Source organism: Triticum urartu, chromosome 5A (genome assembly GCF_056163025.1).
Source record: "Triticum urartu cultivar PI428250 chromosome 5A, HENAU_Tu73, whole genome shotgun sequence".
Lineage (NCBI taxonomy): Eukaryota > Viridiplantae > Streptophyta > Magnoliopsida > Poales > Poaceae > Triticum > Triticum urartu.
In genome coordinates this window covers 555,612,807-555,628,653 of record NC_141877.1, presented here as the reverse complement: position 1 = coordinate 555,628,653, position 15,847 = coordinate 555,612,807, and the positions used below count along the sequence as shown (strand labels likewise).

The window sequence follows — 15,847 nt, the reverse complement described above, 5'->3', positions numbered from 1 at the left end:
GATTTGGGTCGCCATCGCCTTATACCCTCCATCTGCACAAGATCGATCGAAAATGACCAGATATATAATGGAGAATCAGCGGTGACACCAGATACACGAGTGGCTTAATTAAGGACTTGTTCCGATGACAGGGCGGCCATGCTTAACTCATGCATTTCTTTCTTCCCAAGCGTTTTTTTTAACGGTGCTCGGGTAAATCACTCGATACACAAACAGCCACTTAAGCCGGTACAATAGAGTTCCACTCAACACATTCATTCAGTAAACAAAGACGACCTAACTTGGCTAATTCATGCACAACAAAGTTTGCAATACGACAACACACAGAAACAATTTGCTTAGAGAACCACATCTTAAGCTGGAACTTGATGTCCTCGATAATAGCTGCATATGGTGAAGAGTCGGCCTTGGTAAGATTTGACATGACGAACCCGAAGGGAGAGGTCCACTTTCAGTCATAGTTTAAAAAACCAGGCCGAACCGCCGGTTTGACAAAAAAAAAACGAAACCAGTAACCTCGGCGGTTTTATAAGCTAATCAGACCGTTCTGCAAACAGATTGGACAAAACAGATCGAACCGGCCAGTTTTTGCTCAAGCCGAAAGAAAAACCAAAACTGCTTGAACCGTTAATACGTGCTAGAATCACTGGCAAAGATGAATAATAATTGCCGCCGCTGGGGATCAATCCATGGGCACTAGGAAACATGCCGAGGTCACCAATTTAGTAAACAGCCAACTTGCCCATCCAAATTAGCTGTCAAAGGATAGAAACTTAATATATTTGACCTATTTTTGCATATTTCCATGACTTAAAAGACCAGCAAATGAACCGGTGAACCGCCGGTCCTCCCAGTAAAAATCTGAACCGGCGGTGTGACCGGTTCGATCACCTGTTCCTTTGTTAAACTATAATTAGTTTTAGGTGCTCTCACACGGCCACATCAGGATCAAAAAGTCGTCGTGCTAAATCTTCAAAGGATCATCGCACCAGAATAGCAAATGTCGCTGATGAATAGATCATGTAATGGTCTGTCTTCGATGGATCTCGGTGTTTGTCTTTGATGCACCATTGTCACTTCCAAATGCTTCTCCTCGCGTCGTCCCCGCGGGCGGCCGGGGGAAGCCCAGATCTGCCGCCCCTCGCCCCTCCTCCCTCCTCCCTCCTCCGCCCCTCCTCGCCGTCGCCGGCACAGGTCGCCGGGCAAAGCTTGTTCGGCGTATGCGGCGGCGGGGCCTTCTTCTTCTCCTGCCCTAGGATGTCGGCGTGGGACGCTTTCTTCTAGTGGCGGCGAGGCACGGTCGTGGGGCGCGGCGGCACGACGGCACGGGCTGGCGACGGTGGCTGCTGGTCATATGTGGCGTCGTCCTCTCCTGGGCCGGCTGCTGGCTGGTCAGGTGGCGGCGACTTGGAGCCTACATCCGGTCTCTGGTGGAGATGGCGGCGATTCGTACACAAGATTTGATGGAGGTTCTTCGAACAGATCTAGGTGAAAACCATGCGCTCGGCTAGATGCCAAGGCAGGTGATGGCGGCGCTCTTCTGTGTCGTTCTTTTTCTTGAAAACATCGCCGTGGAGAAGTTTCAGACCTCTATCTGTTACCTTCGGGGGAAACCCTAGATCGGTTGATCGGATGACGGCGGCGCTCTTGCGTCGTTTCCCCCTTGGGGGCGTCAGTCTTGGAGGTTTGCACGGGCTCGAGGGACCAGCGGACAACATCTTTGATGGAGCGGTGTTTCATCTTACGCATTGACACTGTGGATCTTGGTGGCGTGGCGCGGTCGAGTCTCGGCGTTCGATGTGTGTAGATGGACTCGCGAAGGAGGATGGCGATGTCTGGCATCATGGTGGCGTCGATGGCAGATATGGCAAGGTCATGGCGTCAGTATCTGCTTTGAAGGTGGATTGGTGGAAGAGGGCGGTGGCGTCCTCCGAGAGTGCGTCTGACTAGTGTGTGCCCCAGACCAGGTATATGGCTTGGCTGGAGCCTTCGATTTTAGATGTTAGGCTTAGGCACGAGGTGTGTTTGGTATTACGGTCGGACTATCGTCCCCTTCATCAAGTGAATAGAAGTAGCAACAGATGTTGTTAAGATGGTGGCTATGTTGTTAAGATGGTGGCTTCAGACTTACTGATATACTACTCCCTCTGTCCCAAATTTTTTGTCTTAGATTAGTCTAGATATGGATGTATCTAACACTAAAATGTAACTAGATACATCTATATTTAGACAAATTTAAGACAAGAATTTTATGACGGAGGAAGTACTTTGTAAGGTCTTTGTGAATAATTAATAAAGTAGTTGCATGCATAGTTTAGACGCAGAGGCCGGGGACCTTCCTCCTTCAAAAAAAATCTTGGATATATGAATTAATGGGACATAATTAATCAGGAAACGATCGTATTGCCGCATCACAGTGCACGGAAGACGCAGAAGCACGAGTGCGTGCGCATGGACTGGTGATGAATTTGACCTAATAATGTACACGCCGTGTGGTCACCGCAGAACACGCATGGTTCACGCAAAAACGACGGAGCTCTATGCGCAGGAAGATGTCTATTACCGGTATGAGAAGTTGGCGTACGCGAGCAATGAAGGAGTGAAGTGAAGGGCCGGTTTGGTTGGTATTCGGTGGCCCGGTGGGCGAGCCTCTTGGAATACAAGAACTCCATGGTGCTGATTAGTGGTACGGACCCATGGAACAATCTGGACTGTTTTGTCGGTGCACGCAGCTGGTAGCGGCTCATCATCCAAAAAGGCATGCGGGCCGCAGCTGCTTTTCCCTCTTCGTTGTCATCAACTTGTCCTTGCTCAAATGTTGTCAAATCCTTGATAAAGCTGCCGTCCTTTCTTTCTTCTGTTTCCTTTCTTGCTTGTCACCGTGGCTGTGTAACAAGCACGTACAAACTACTGCAAGACAAGCGAGTACAAATTCTTGTTTTGTAAAACCCGTGTAAACTTATGTACATGTAGCATTACTCGCTCTCTACCACCTAAAGGAAATTCCTCCTGGCTCCGTCAAACACTCAGCTCTCTACCACCTCAAGGAAATTCTTCCTGTCTCCTTCGAAAGAAATTCGCTGTCCGGCCGTTCGCTATGCAAAGGAAACACCCGTATTTTTTTTATTTTTTTGAGGAAAGGCCATCATGGCTAGCTTTATTGAAATCAAATAATAGATATATCATCTACGAGCTTGCTGACCAACACGTCAAGGGGCTCGTTCATCCAAACCAACGAGATCTTATTACAATACCTATAGTTTGCTAGCACATGCGCTGCTTGATTCGATGATCGATAACAATGTTTATAGATGACCTTCCCAATTAATGTAGCCGTGTACACACACTTCGCGAAAATTGCTGCCGCTGCATCCCACCATCTCGACTGACCGGTACAAAAGTTGATGACTTGCATAGAATCATACTCAGCTTCCAATCGATTGAACCCAAGAGAATTAGCTAGTTTAAGACCATCCCTCATGGCCATAGCTTCAGTTGTGACTCAGTTGTGACTACATCAGCAGTAAACGGAATAAATTTGCAAGTAGCCGCAATAAAATTACCTTTTTCATCTCGTATTATCGCTGATGTTGCTCCCATTCCTTCATCCTGATAGTACGCCGCATCTACATTCACTTTCACAAATTTGGGGTTGGGTTTAACCCATTTATATTCCTGAGGCCTGAAGGTTTTGGTAAATGCCTTCTCATAATTGCTTGCAATAGCCAGTACAGAGATCGGCCATCGGACTATCGGAGGGACAGATTCATTATGCGTAATACGCCTTCTTATCCACCATAAGTACCAGCAGGCGACCGTGATTACCTGCTTAAAATTCAGACTTGGTTCAAGGATTTGGGGACTATCCGGCATTAGAAACAAATATTCCAAAATCGCTGAACCGGATCTATCAACAACACTGGCATGGTCAATTATCTCAGACATCCTCAAGCATCGCCACATCTCCTTAGCATGCAGACAAGTGAAAAGCGGGTGGCAGAGATCCTCGGCACCTTGGTGGCATATCGGACATGCTCCATTAGTCCCTATATGCCTATTCATTAGTATTGACTTTAGAGGGATTATTCCATGCAATACACGCCAGCAAAAGATCTGAACTTTACGAGGAATATTTAATTTCCAGAGTATACTCCATATTGCCAAACGGGTAGAGCCACTCGGGACTGAATTAATATTTGTATGTTCTCTGAAGGTATACATCCACTGTATTTTATACGCACTTCGGACAGAAAAGGTTCCAGTTTTATTTGCATGCCATGCGATAAAATCATCAAAAGCTTGGTGGTTTAGCGGGATTTGTAAGATCCTTCGCACATCCATGAGATTGAAGATATTAGTGAGCAGTTCCTCGTCCCAGATTCCAGTATTTGGGTCGATGAGATCACTAACCTGTGATAAAACTGTTTGGCCACGGGGTGTAATTATTTTCCTGTCTGGGCTAGCCAGAATCCATGGATCACACCAGATGTTTACTGCCTCACCTGATCCAATTCTCCAGATGTAACCCTTCTTAAAAGTTTCTAGACCTTTCAAGATACTTTGCCAAGTGAAAGACGCCCCCTGTTTCGGTGTAGCTTGTAGCAAACTCCCATTTGGATAATATTTAGATTTCAAAACCCGAGCACAGAGGGAGTCTGGGTCTGTGATTAATCTCCAACATTGTTTAGCCAACATGGCTAAGTTAAAAGAATAAAGGTCCCAAAAACCCATACCACCTTCGCTCTTTGGAAAACAGAGTTTCCACCATGAATACCAGTGCATCTTTCTATTCTCTTCATCATCTCCCCACCAGAATTGAGCTATTACATCTGTGATATCCTTGCAAACACCCTTAGGTAAATAGAAAACCGACATAGCAAAAACAGGGATGGCTTGGGCCACCGCCTTAAGTAGAATCTCTTTACCTCCAGTGGATAACTGTTTCTCCATCCAGCCGATCAATCTAGCTTTGATTCTTTCTCGAAAGTGTTTGAAGCAATCACTTCTGTCTGCACCCACAATAGCAGGTAGGCCAAGATATCTATCTGATAGTGCTTCAGTTACAATATGTAAAATTTCACAAACTTCAGTTCTGGTTACCACAGGTGTATTTGGGCTAAAGAAAATACTTGATTTTGATAAGCTCACCATCTGACCTGAACTTTGGCAATAAGTGTCTAGTACATGATGTAAGGAAGTTGCATTTAGGACATCCGCTTCCATGAGAATTAGAGAATCATCAGCAAATAAAAGGTGTGAGACTGATGGTGCATTTCTGCACACTCTAACCCCATCAAGGCCACCAACTTCTTCTTCAAACTGCAACATACTAGAGAGACCTTCTGCACAAATGAGGAAAAGATATGGGGATAGGGGATCCCCTTGTCTAATGCCTCTAGATGGAACAAACATATCTGTTTCTTGAGAGTTAAAATGAATCTTATATCTCACAGAGCTTACACATGCCATAACCATATCAATCCATTGCTCATGGAACCCAAGTTTTTCCATCATACTTCGAAGAAAAATCCACTCAACCCGATCATAAGCCTTATGCATATCCAACTTCACAGCACATAACCCAGTCTGTCCAGCTCTCTTATTCTTAATCTTATGCACACATTCGTAAGCGATAAGAACATTATCAGTAATAAGCCTGCCAGGCACAAATGCACTTTGTGTAGGAGAAATGATTTCTGGCAAAATACTCTTTAACCTCCCTGCAAGCATCTTAGATATGATTTTATATAATACATTGCATAAGCTAATTGGTCTATATTGAGTTATCATCTCCGGATTGTCAACCTTGGGTATAAGAACAACTGAGGTGTCATTCCATTCAGCTGGGATCTGTTTTGAGTTGATGGCTAATAAAACCTCTTGTGTAATCTCATCACCCAAAATATGCCAGAACTTCTTAAAAAATATTGCATGTAGACCATCGGGCCCTGGTGCCTTTAGGTCCCCTATACTGAACACTGCCTTTTTCACATCATCTGCTGTGAATGGAGCAAGTAACATGTTATTCATTTGAACTGAAACTTTAGTTTGCACCTTATCAATGATCTCATGATTAACCTGCTGCACCTCATTGGTAAATAGATTAGCAAAATAATTCTGTATGTGTGAGTTGAGATCAGCCATACCTTCCACTAAATCACCATTTCCATCTTTAAGTTTTTTAATCATATTTTTCTTTCTCCTTGCTGAAGCAAAGGCCTGGAAAAACCCTATGTTTAGGTCCCCATTCTTCAACCAAGTAGCCCTTGATCGCTGAAGATGATGGATTTCTTCTATTTCCAGTAGGTATTCGACCAACTCGGCTAATTCTTTCCTCTTGATCTCTGTTTCATCATTTATAGGGCCCATCATAATTTTTTCCAACTCTCTCTACGCCTTCTTTAACCTTTTCTTGGGTTTCTCAAGTACTCGTTGGTCCCAGTCATGAAACAGGCTATGCATCTGACTTAACTTGCTATGGATATTCTGTGCATTAGGGTCAGCGCCCACTTTGTTCCAAGCTTCCAGTACCGTATCACTGAATTCTTTTTCATGCAGCCATCTTGCTTCGAATCTTTTCACCCCCGCTGCTATGTTTATGTTCTGCACATAAAACTCTGTATCCACTAGAAGAGGCCGATGATCAGAGTGATTATAGTATTTATTCTCGAGTGCTGCATGGGGGTATAACTGTGACCATGACTCATTAATGAGCCCTCTATCCAGTCTTTCTCTAATTCTGCCCCTCTGCCATGTGTAACCATCACCTACATATCCCATGTCTCTGAGATCACAGTCATCTATAGCCTGCTGAAATGCTTGCATATATTGTGGAGGCTGTGGGTTCCCTCCTTCCTATTCACTTAGATTTTGTATTTCATTCAGGTCTCCAATCAACAACCAGGGGAGATTCTGACTCTGATGTAATGATCTCATACGGTCCCAAGTTTTATATTTGTTCTCCCAACGAAATTCGCCATACATACCAGTCAATCTCCAAATACTGTTATTACTTTCCTCTATTGTCACATCAATGAACATTGGGTCTAAGTCCAGTCTATTTACTTTAACCTCTTTCTTCCAAAGCAATAGCAAGCCACCTTTCCTACCGTCACTTGGACATACAAACTTTTGATCCATTTTTAATTTTCTCCTTAAACACTCTGCCGGATAGCTGTCAAGGTGTGTCTCCGACAAAAACATCACATCAGGATTGTAACTTCGTTGGACCTCCAGCAAAGCACGAACTGCCGGGGCATTCCCGAGCCCCCGACAGTTCCACGCTAGTAGTTTCATTGATCCCGGCGATCACCCTCGAGGGGCGTCGCCGATCCTGAATTAACTGTACTATTTGGGTTAGTGTCCACAGCCTGACCATCTATTCCGCTAAGCTTCTTTCTGTTCGCGTTCTTTTGGGGTGTACCTGATACTGATAGTGAGAGACTTTTTTCCTCCCCATCTATTTCTCCTTCAAAAAGATTTACTTTTTCCGCTACTGTTACTGATTCTGGCTCCTTGGCAGCCTTGGTAGCTACAAACGGGATAAGAGTTGTTTGATCAGTTTCAGTGTTACCAGTCACGACCAGGGGAGCCCTTGAGTTACTGTCAACCGCAATCCTTTTCCCTAAGATGTTATCTGATGTTGTGGTCATTCGCAAGTCCCGATCTTCAGGATCTGTGATGATCTCCCCTTCATTTGATCCTCCGGGGACTACATATGTAGCATGGACATAATTGTGTCGCCAAATTACAGGGCCAGACCCTTCATTGTTCGGTTCAGTAGGGTGATAATAAGAATTGTTTCCTCTTCCTCGACCATTACCACGGCCAAAACCTCGCCCGCAGGTAGTATAATCATCCCTGCTTCCCTGTCGATCACCTGTCCCACGCCCTCCACGACCGCCTCCTCTGCCTCTCCATCCGTATTAGAAACTAGAAAAGAGGAAGAAGTGCCTTTGTCAAAAGAATTGGGAAACGTTGGCACACCACAAAAAATCAAGAAAGTAGGGGACAGGTGGGTTTTGATTGGAGATTAAGCGGGAGGAGGGGCCCACCTCCGTAAAAATTAGGGGGAGTGGTTAGTTAGAAAGAAAAAATTCTAGTTAGCGCGTAACTATGTGTAACTCTTTGTATTTTTAGCATTATTGGTAGAGAGCTAGAGTGACAGAGGTGTGTGCGTGTGTGTGTGTATGCGTGTGTCCGGGTGTGCTTGTGTGTGCATGTGTGAGAGAGAGATTTGAATAGAAACAATTTATGATATAGCCGGGCGCGTCAAACCCGCCTCATACGCCCGGGGAGGCCGCCCAGCCACTGTCCGCTCGCGAAATTTTGCCCTAGACGGGTTTTTAAATGGGTCTCAAATGCCTGGGCTGACCGGCACCCCTCATATCTAGCCCAAATACGGAGAGCGGCCGGGCACGCCCGCCACGTCGGACCCGACAGTCCGACCCCGCCGCAAATTGCACCAAATCCATCAAATCCTTTCTCCTCCCGCCGCCCGTCCAACATTTCCCACGCCGAAACCCTCAGCGGTCCTCCACCTTTGCTCCCAATCCTCACCGCCTGTCCCGATCCACCGCCGAAGATGTCGTCCGGCCCGTTCCAGACCGCAGCGATGGAGATGCAGTCCGCCTCGTCCGTCAGTGTCCCTTCATCCTCTCTGACTTGCAAGGCAGAGAATGTCTCCCGGAAGTTGCGGCGATGCAGGCAGCGAGAGAGGGAGGCGGCGACGCAGGGAGGTTGGACCAAACACACTCAAAAAGGGATGGGAGTGGCAACTCACTAAGCTCAATTGCTTCATCTTGTCGTCATCTGCATATGCTTCTTGTGTTTGCATTCTTGTGCTCATACATATGTTGTTTGCTAGACGGCAGTGGCGGCCACTTTGTATCACGAGGTGGAGAAGAAGTCGTTTGCTTTTAGCATTGTTGGATCATATTGAATGGCAAGATGAATTGGAACCAACTTGTGGCCGATCTCAAGTCCGGCTAGAAGAGGAATGATGGATCAAGCTCCAACCAATCAATTGGGTTGGACGATGAAGAGGATGATGTTGTCATCACGAATGGAAAAGCCACCGTGCCAAAGGATAACCGCCAAGTCATGGGAAACAAGTGGGAGAAGACACGTGCCTCCACGTGACGCTGTGGCTACAAAAATGTCGTCACATGGACGGGCATTTTCTCGGCAAGGGAAAACAAGAAGGAGGAGAGGTACACGTTCATGTTGGATGCGAGGATGGAGTGGGACCGGAAGAGGGCGGAGAAGAAGCTCAAAATTAAGAGGGAGAAGATCAAGTTGGAGAAGCAAGAGACGGCGATCAAATGGGAACTCGAGAAGGCCAAGACATTTGGCGATATAGAGCTTGATAAGAAGAGGTTGCAACTTGCACGAGAAGTGGAGGATGCGAGGATCATGTTGGCGGATGAAACCCTCTTGGATGAGCATGCGAAGAAGTGGATTGCGGACAAGAAGAAGGAGATCAACGACCGTAGGGAGTACGAGGCGGCGAGGGCGGCTGCGGCACCGGATGCACGCAGAGGAGGCAGCCCGGATACAGGCAGAGCAGGCAACCCGGATGCAGGCGGAGCATGACGAGCGGGACGCATTCCGCCTGGAGCACGACGCATTCTGCTCGGAGCAGGCGCCCGGACAGTGATCTGAAGCCATGCGTCACACGCGGACATTGATTTCATTTTGTCATGTCCGGTTTGTTGAACTATGACTTGTTTTGCTTTGTTTCGAACTGTTAAATTCGGACAATTTGTATCGTATGATTGACGTGTATGGTTTGCATGGATTTGAGGATCGAAATTTGAGGTATTTGGATGTGCATGTGCGGCGCAACATATGAAGGGTCGGCGGGCACTGTTCGAAGACGCACCTGGACGCGTCTGCGGGCGTATATGGGGATGGATTTGCCAAGTCCGGCTATAGATGCTCTAAGCACCTCTCTTCTTTATGCACATTTAAAGTGAAGTGGATACTGGTCTATCTGGTTGTGACAATTTTTTAGATGGATTGTGACAATTTCGACACTTTTGAAACTGTTATTTTGCTACACACACTTGCTAAGAAGTTTTTTTAGGGGTTAAACTTACCAAGAAGTTAACCAGTCTTTTAATGACCTGAATGCGACACAACCCAATCATTCCACAAATGAGTCCCATGGGCTATCTTTATGGGCCTCAGCCTACCCGTTTCCTACCATTCTCACCACTGCTGACCCACAAGTATAGGGGATCTATCGTAGTCCTTTCGATAAGTAAGAGTGTCGAACCCAACGAGGAGCAGAAGGAAATGATAAGCGGTTTTCAGCAAGGTATTCTCTGCAAGTACTGAAATAAGTGTTAACAGATAGTTTTGTGATAAGATAATTTGTAACGAGCAACAAGTAACAAAAGTAAATAAAGTGCAGCAAGGTGGCCCAATCCTTTTTGTAGCAAAGGACAAGCCTGGACACACTCTTATATAAGAAAAAGCGCTCCCGAGGACACATGGGAATATCGTCAAGCTAGTTTTCACCACGTTCATATGATTCGCATTCGGTACTTTGATAATTTGATATGTGGGTGGACCGGTGCTTGGGTGATCTTCTTACTTGAACAAGCATCCCACTTATGATTAACCTCTATTGCAAGCATCCGCAACTACAACAAAAGTATTAAGGTAAACCTAACCATAGCATGAAACATATGGATCCAAATCAGCCCCTTACGAAGCAACGCATAAACTAGGGTTTAAGCTTCTGTCACTCTAGCAACCCATCATCTACTTATTACTTCCCAATGCCTTCCTCTAGGCCCAAATAATGGTGAAGTGTTATGTAGTCGACGTTCACATAACACCACTAGAGGCTAGACAACATACATCTCATCAAAATATCGAACGAATACCAAATTCACATGACTACTAATAGCAAGACTTCTCCCTTGTCCTCAGGAACAAACTTAACTACTCATAAAGCATAAACATGTTCATAATCAGAGGGGTATTAATATGCATATAGGATCTGAACATATGATCTTCCACCAAATAAACCAACTAGCATCAACTACAAGGAATAATCAACACTACTAGCAACCTACTAGCACCAACCGGACTTGGAGACAAGAATTGGATACAAGAGATGAACTAGGGTTTGGAGATGAGATGGTGCTGGTGAAGATGTTGATGGAGATTGCCCTCTCCCGATGAGAGGAGCATTGGTGATGACGATGGCGATGATTTCCCCCTCCGGGAGGGAAGTTTCCCTGGCAAAACAGCTCTGCCGGAGCTCTACATTGGATCCGCCAAGGTTCCGCCTCGTGGCAGTGGAGTTTTGTCCCGAAAGGTTGCTTCTTCTTTTTTTCTCGACGAAGGACTTCATATAGCAAAAGATGGTCATCGGAGAGCCACCATGGGGCCCACGAGGTAGGGGGCGCGCCCTAGGGGGGCCCACCCTCGTGAGCAAGGTGTGGGCCCCCTAGTCTTCATCTTTGGCGAGGATTTTTTATTATTTATTGTAAGATATTCCGTGGAGTTTCAGGACTTTTGGAGTTGTGCAGAATAGGTCTCTAATATTTGCTCCTTTTCCAGCCCAGAATTCCAGCTGCCGGCATTCTCCCTCCTTATGTAAACCTTGTAAAATAAGAGAGAATAGCCATAAGTATTGTGACATAATGTGAAATAACAGCCCATAATGCAATAAATATAGATATAAAAGCATGATGCAAAATGGACGTATCAACTCCCCCAAGCTTAGACATCGCTTGTTCTCAAGCGAAAGCCGATAACAATAAATATGTCCCCATGTTTAGAGGTAGAAGCGTCGATAAAAATAAAATAAGGACATGAAGGCATCATGATTATTCTCATAACAACAATATATATAGATATTGTCATATGATTACTTATGTTCAAGTGATGATCTATTCACAATGTAAAAGTATGAATCAGAAACATTATTGAGAACCAACAAACTATAACCTCAGTCATTGAAGCAATTGCAATTTATCATAACATCAGAAAGAGTCTATGTCAGAGCTAAAAAGCAAGTCCACATACTCAACTATCATCTAGTCCTTCATAATTGCTAACACTCACGCAATACTTGTGGTTACGGAGTTTTAATCGGACACATAGAAAGATAGGGGCTTATAGTTTCGCCCCACTACCTTTTACCTCAAGGGTAATGTCAACAATAATAACTCATGCCCCCCTACATCCAATTAGATATATCTATCAGGATCTTTCCAACACACTGTGCTTGCCAAAGGATAAAATGTAAAAAGGAAAGGTGAAGATCACTATGACTCTTGCATAAGGTAGAAGATAATAATAAAAGATCGGCCCTTCGCAGAGGGAAGCAGAGGTTGCCATGCGCTTTTATGGTTGGATGTAAAAAATCTTAATGCGAAAGAACGTCACTTTATATTGCCCCTTGTGATATGAACCTTTATTATGCAGTCCGTCGCTTTTATTACTTCCACATCACAAGATCGTATAAAGCTTATTTCTCCCACACTAGTCATACATATTTAGAGCAATTTTTATTGCTTTGCACCGATGACAACTTACTTGAAGGATCTTACTCAATCCATAGGTAGATATGGTGGACTCTCATGGCAAAACTGGTTTAAGGGTATTTGGAAGCACAAGTAGTATCTCTACTTGGTGCTAAGAATTTGGCTAGCATGGGGGGGGGGAAGGAAAGCTCAACATGTTGGATGATCCATAACAACATACTTTATCTCAGATATAAGAAAACATAACCCATTACGTTGTCTTCCTTGTCCAGCATCAACTCTTTAGCATGTCATATTTTAATGAGTGCTCACAATCATAAAAGATGTCAATGATAATATATTTATATGTGAAACCTCTCTTTCCTTATTACTTCTTATTAATTGCAACGATGACCAAAGCTATGTCTGCAAACTCCCAACAACTTTTAATCATCACACTCTTTCTATGTGAAGTCATTACTATAAATAAGATCAATATGAACTTTTGTTTCTTCTTATTCTTTTTCTCTTTTCTTTTATTCATCCAAGATCATAGCAAGAAAATCAGGCCCTTGACTCAACACTAATCTTTATTATATAGCTCACGGACTCGATTACATAGAGAAATCATAAGGCAAAACTCAAAACTAGATCATGCCATAAACTTTATTCTACTGGATCAAAATACTACTAATAGGATCGAACTAAGGAAAACGGTAAAAATAGGAGTTGTGATTGTGATACGATACTGGGGCACCTCCCCCAAGCTTGGCGGTTGCCAAGGAGAGTGCCCATACTCATGTGATTATGTCTCCTTGGTTGGTGAAGAAGGTGGAGGTGTTGTTGACTTAGTTGATGGCATAGACTTCTCCCTTAATTTACGCTTGAGGACGGCATTTTGATCCCTCAGATCATCAATCTCCACTCCAGGGTTAATATCTTTTTGCATAGGTCCTACTTATTTTCCTGCAAGAGACGAAAAGGGATAAACTCGAATTTTGGTTTCTTTACCCTATCAGGGAGACTTGACTTTTTGAACTCCACGTGCATATCCCCAGGTTGAGGTAATGGGGCTTCATCTTCATCTGAGCTCGTCTCCTCCTTCCCATTGGGTTCATAGTCCTCTTCTTCCTCCGTGGTCCAACCATCGTGCTCCACATCTCCATAGACCTTAGGATTAGCTAAGTAATCATCCACATAGCTTTCTCCTTCCGAATCCTGGGAAGACATGTTGATCTAATCTGCAGCGGGACAGCTCGAAACAAAAACAGAGGATAATTGCATGATACGGGAGTCAAAACCTTCAGGAGAATATATAGTGAATTTTTACCGACCAAAATACGTATCACGCAAGAAAACAAAGTCCGGAAGGCACACGAGGTGCTCACAAGGTAGGGGGCGCAACCAGGGGGTAGGGCGCGCCCTCCACCCTCGTGAGGCCTCGTGTCCTTCCCGGACTGCTACTTATTTTTCTATTTTTCTAAATATTCCAAAACGGAGAAATATTGCCTTAAAAATTGTTTTGGAGTCGGTTTACTTACCGTACCACATACCTATTCCATTTCGGAGTCTAAACCGTTCTGGAAAGTGTCCTTTATGTATTCCTCCGCGGTTACGGTTTAAATAATATTGGTTTCAATATTTATGGGATTACCTGAGATATAATTTTTAATTCTCTGATCGTTTACCACCTTCGGATTTGTGCCTTCGAAGTTGTTGATTTTTATGGCACCGGAACGATAGACCTCCTCGATAACATAGGGGCCTTCCCATTTAGAGAGAATTTTTCCTGCAAAAAATGTTAAATGAGAGTTGTATAGCAATACATAATCACCTACATTAAACTCACGCTTTTGTATCCTTTTTTCATGCCATCTTTTAACTTTTTCTTTAAACAACTTGGCATTTTCATAAGCTTGGGTTCTCCATTCATCAAGTGAGCTGATATCAAATAACCTCTTCTCACTGGCAAGTTTGAAATCATAGTTGAGCTCTTTAATAGCCCAATATGCCTTATGTTCTAGTTCGAGAGGTAAGTGACATGCTTTTCCATATACCATTTTATAAGGAGACATACCCATAGGATTTTTATATGCAGTTATATAGGCCCATAATGCATCATCAAGTTTCTTGGACCAATTCTTTCTAGACCTATTGACAGTCTTTTGCAAAATTAATTTGAGTTCTCTGTTACTCAATTCTACTTGACCACTAGACTGTGGGTGATACGAAGATGCAATTCTATGATTGACGTCATATTTAGCAAGCATTTTACGGAAAGCACCATGAATAAAATGTGAACCACCATCAGTCATTAAATATCTAGGGACTCCAAACCTCGGAAAAATAACTTCTTTAAGCATTTTAATAGAAGTGTTATGGTCAGCACTACTAGTTGGAATAGCTTCTACCCACTTAGTAACGTAATCAACACCAACTAAAATATGTGTATATCCATTAGAGGCAGGAAAAGGTCCCATATAATCAAAGCCCCAAACATCAAATGGTTCAATATCAAGTGAATAATTCATAGGCATTTCTTGACGTCTACTAATATTAACAATTCTTTGACATTCATCACAAGATAGGACAAACTTACGGGCATCCTTGAAGAGAGTAGGCCAATAAAAACCAGATTGCAATACCTTATGTGCAGTTCTATCTCCCACGTGGTGTCCTCCATAAGTTTCGGAGTGGCACTTGCGTAGGATCTGTTCCTATTCATGCTTAGGTACACAACATCTAATAACACCATCTACTCCCTCTTTATAAAGATGTGGGTCATCCCAAAAGTAATGTCTCAAATCATAGAAGAACTTTTTCTTTTGTTGGTATGTGAAGCTAGGTGGTATGAATTTAGCAACAATGTAATTAGCATAATCAGCATACCAAGGAGTACTACGAGAAGTACTTATGACATTTAATTGTTCATCAGGAAAGCTATCATCAATAGGTAGTGGGTCATCAAGAACATTCTCTAACCTAGATAAGTTGTCTACAACGGGGTTCTCAGCTCCTTTTCTATCAACAATATGCAAATCAAATTCTTGTAGCAAGAGAACCCATCTAACAAGTCTAGGCTTAGCATCTTTCTTCTCCATAAGATATTTAATAGCAGCATGATCAGTGTGGATAGTTACTTTAGAATCAACAATATAAGATCTGAACTTATCACAAGCAAATACAACTGCTAAAAGTTCTTTTTCAGTAGTAGCATAATTTCTTTGAGCATTGTCTAGAGTCTTACTAGCATAATGGATAACATTTAATTTCTTATCAACTCTTTGCCCTAGAACAGCACCTACAGCATAATCGCTAGCATCACACATAATTTCAAAGGGTAAATTCCAATCAGGTGGCTG

The 15,847-nt window shown here is 43.7% G+C and overlaps 1 pseudogene; it reads right to left on the bottom strand.

Moving 5' to 3' along the window:
* Positions 1 to 5,644: 5,644 nt before the first annotated feature.
* LOC147972828 (uncharacterized) lies at positions 5,645 to 7,296 on the bottom strand (annotated as a pseudogene).
* Between the last annotated feature and the right edge of the window lie 8,551 nt (positions 7,297 to 15,847).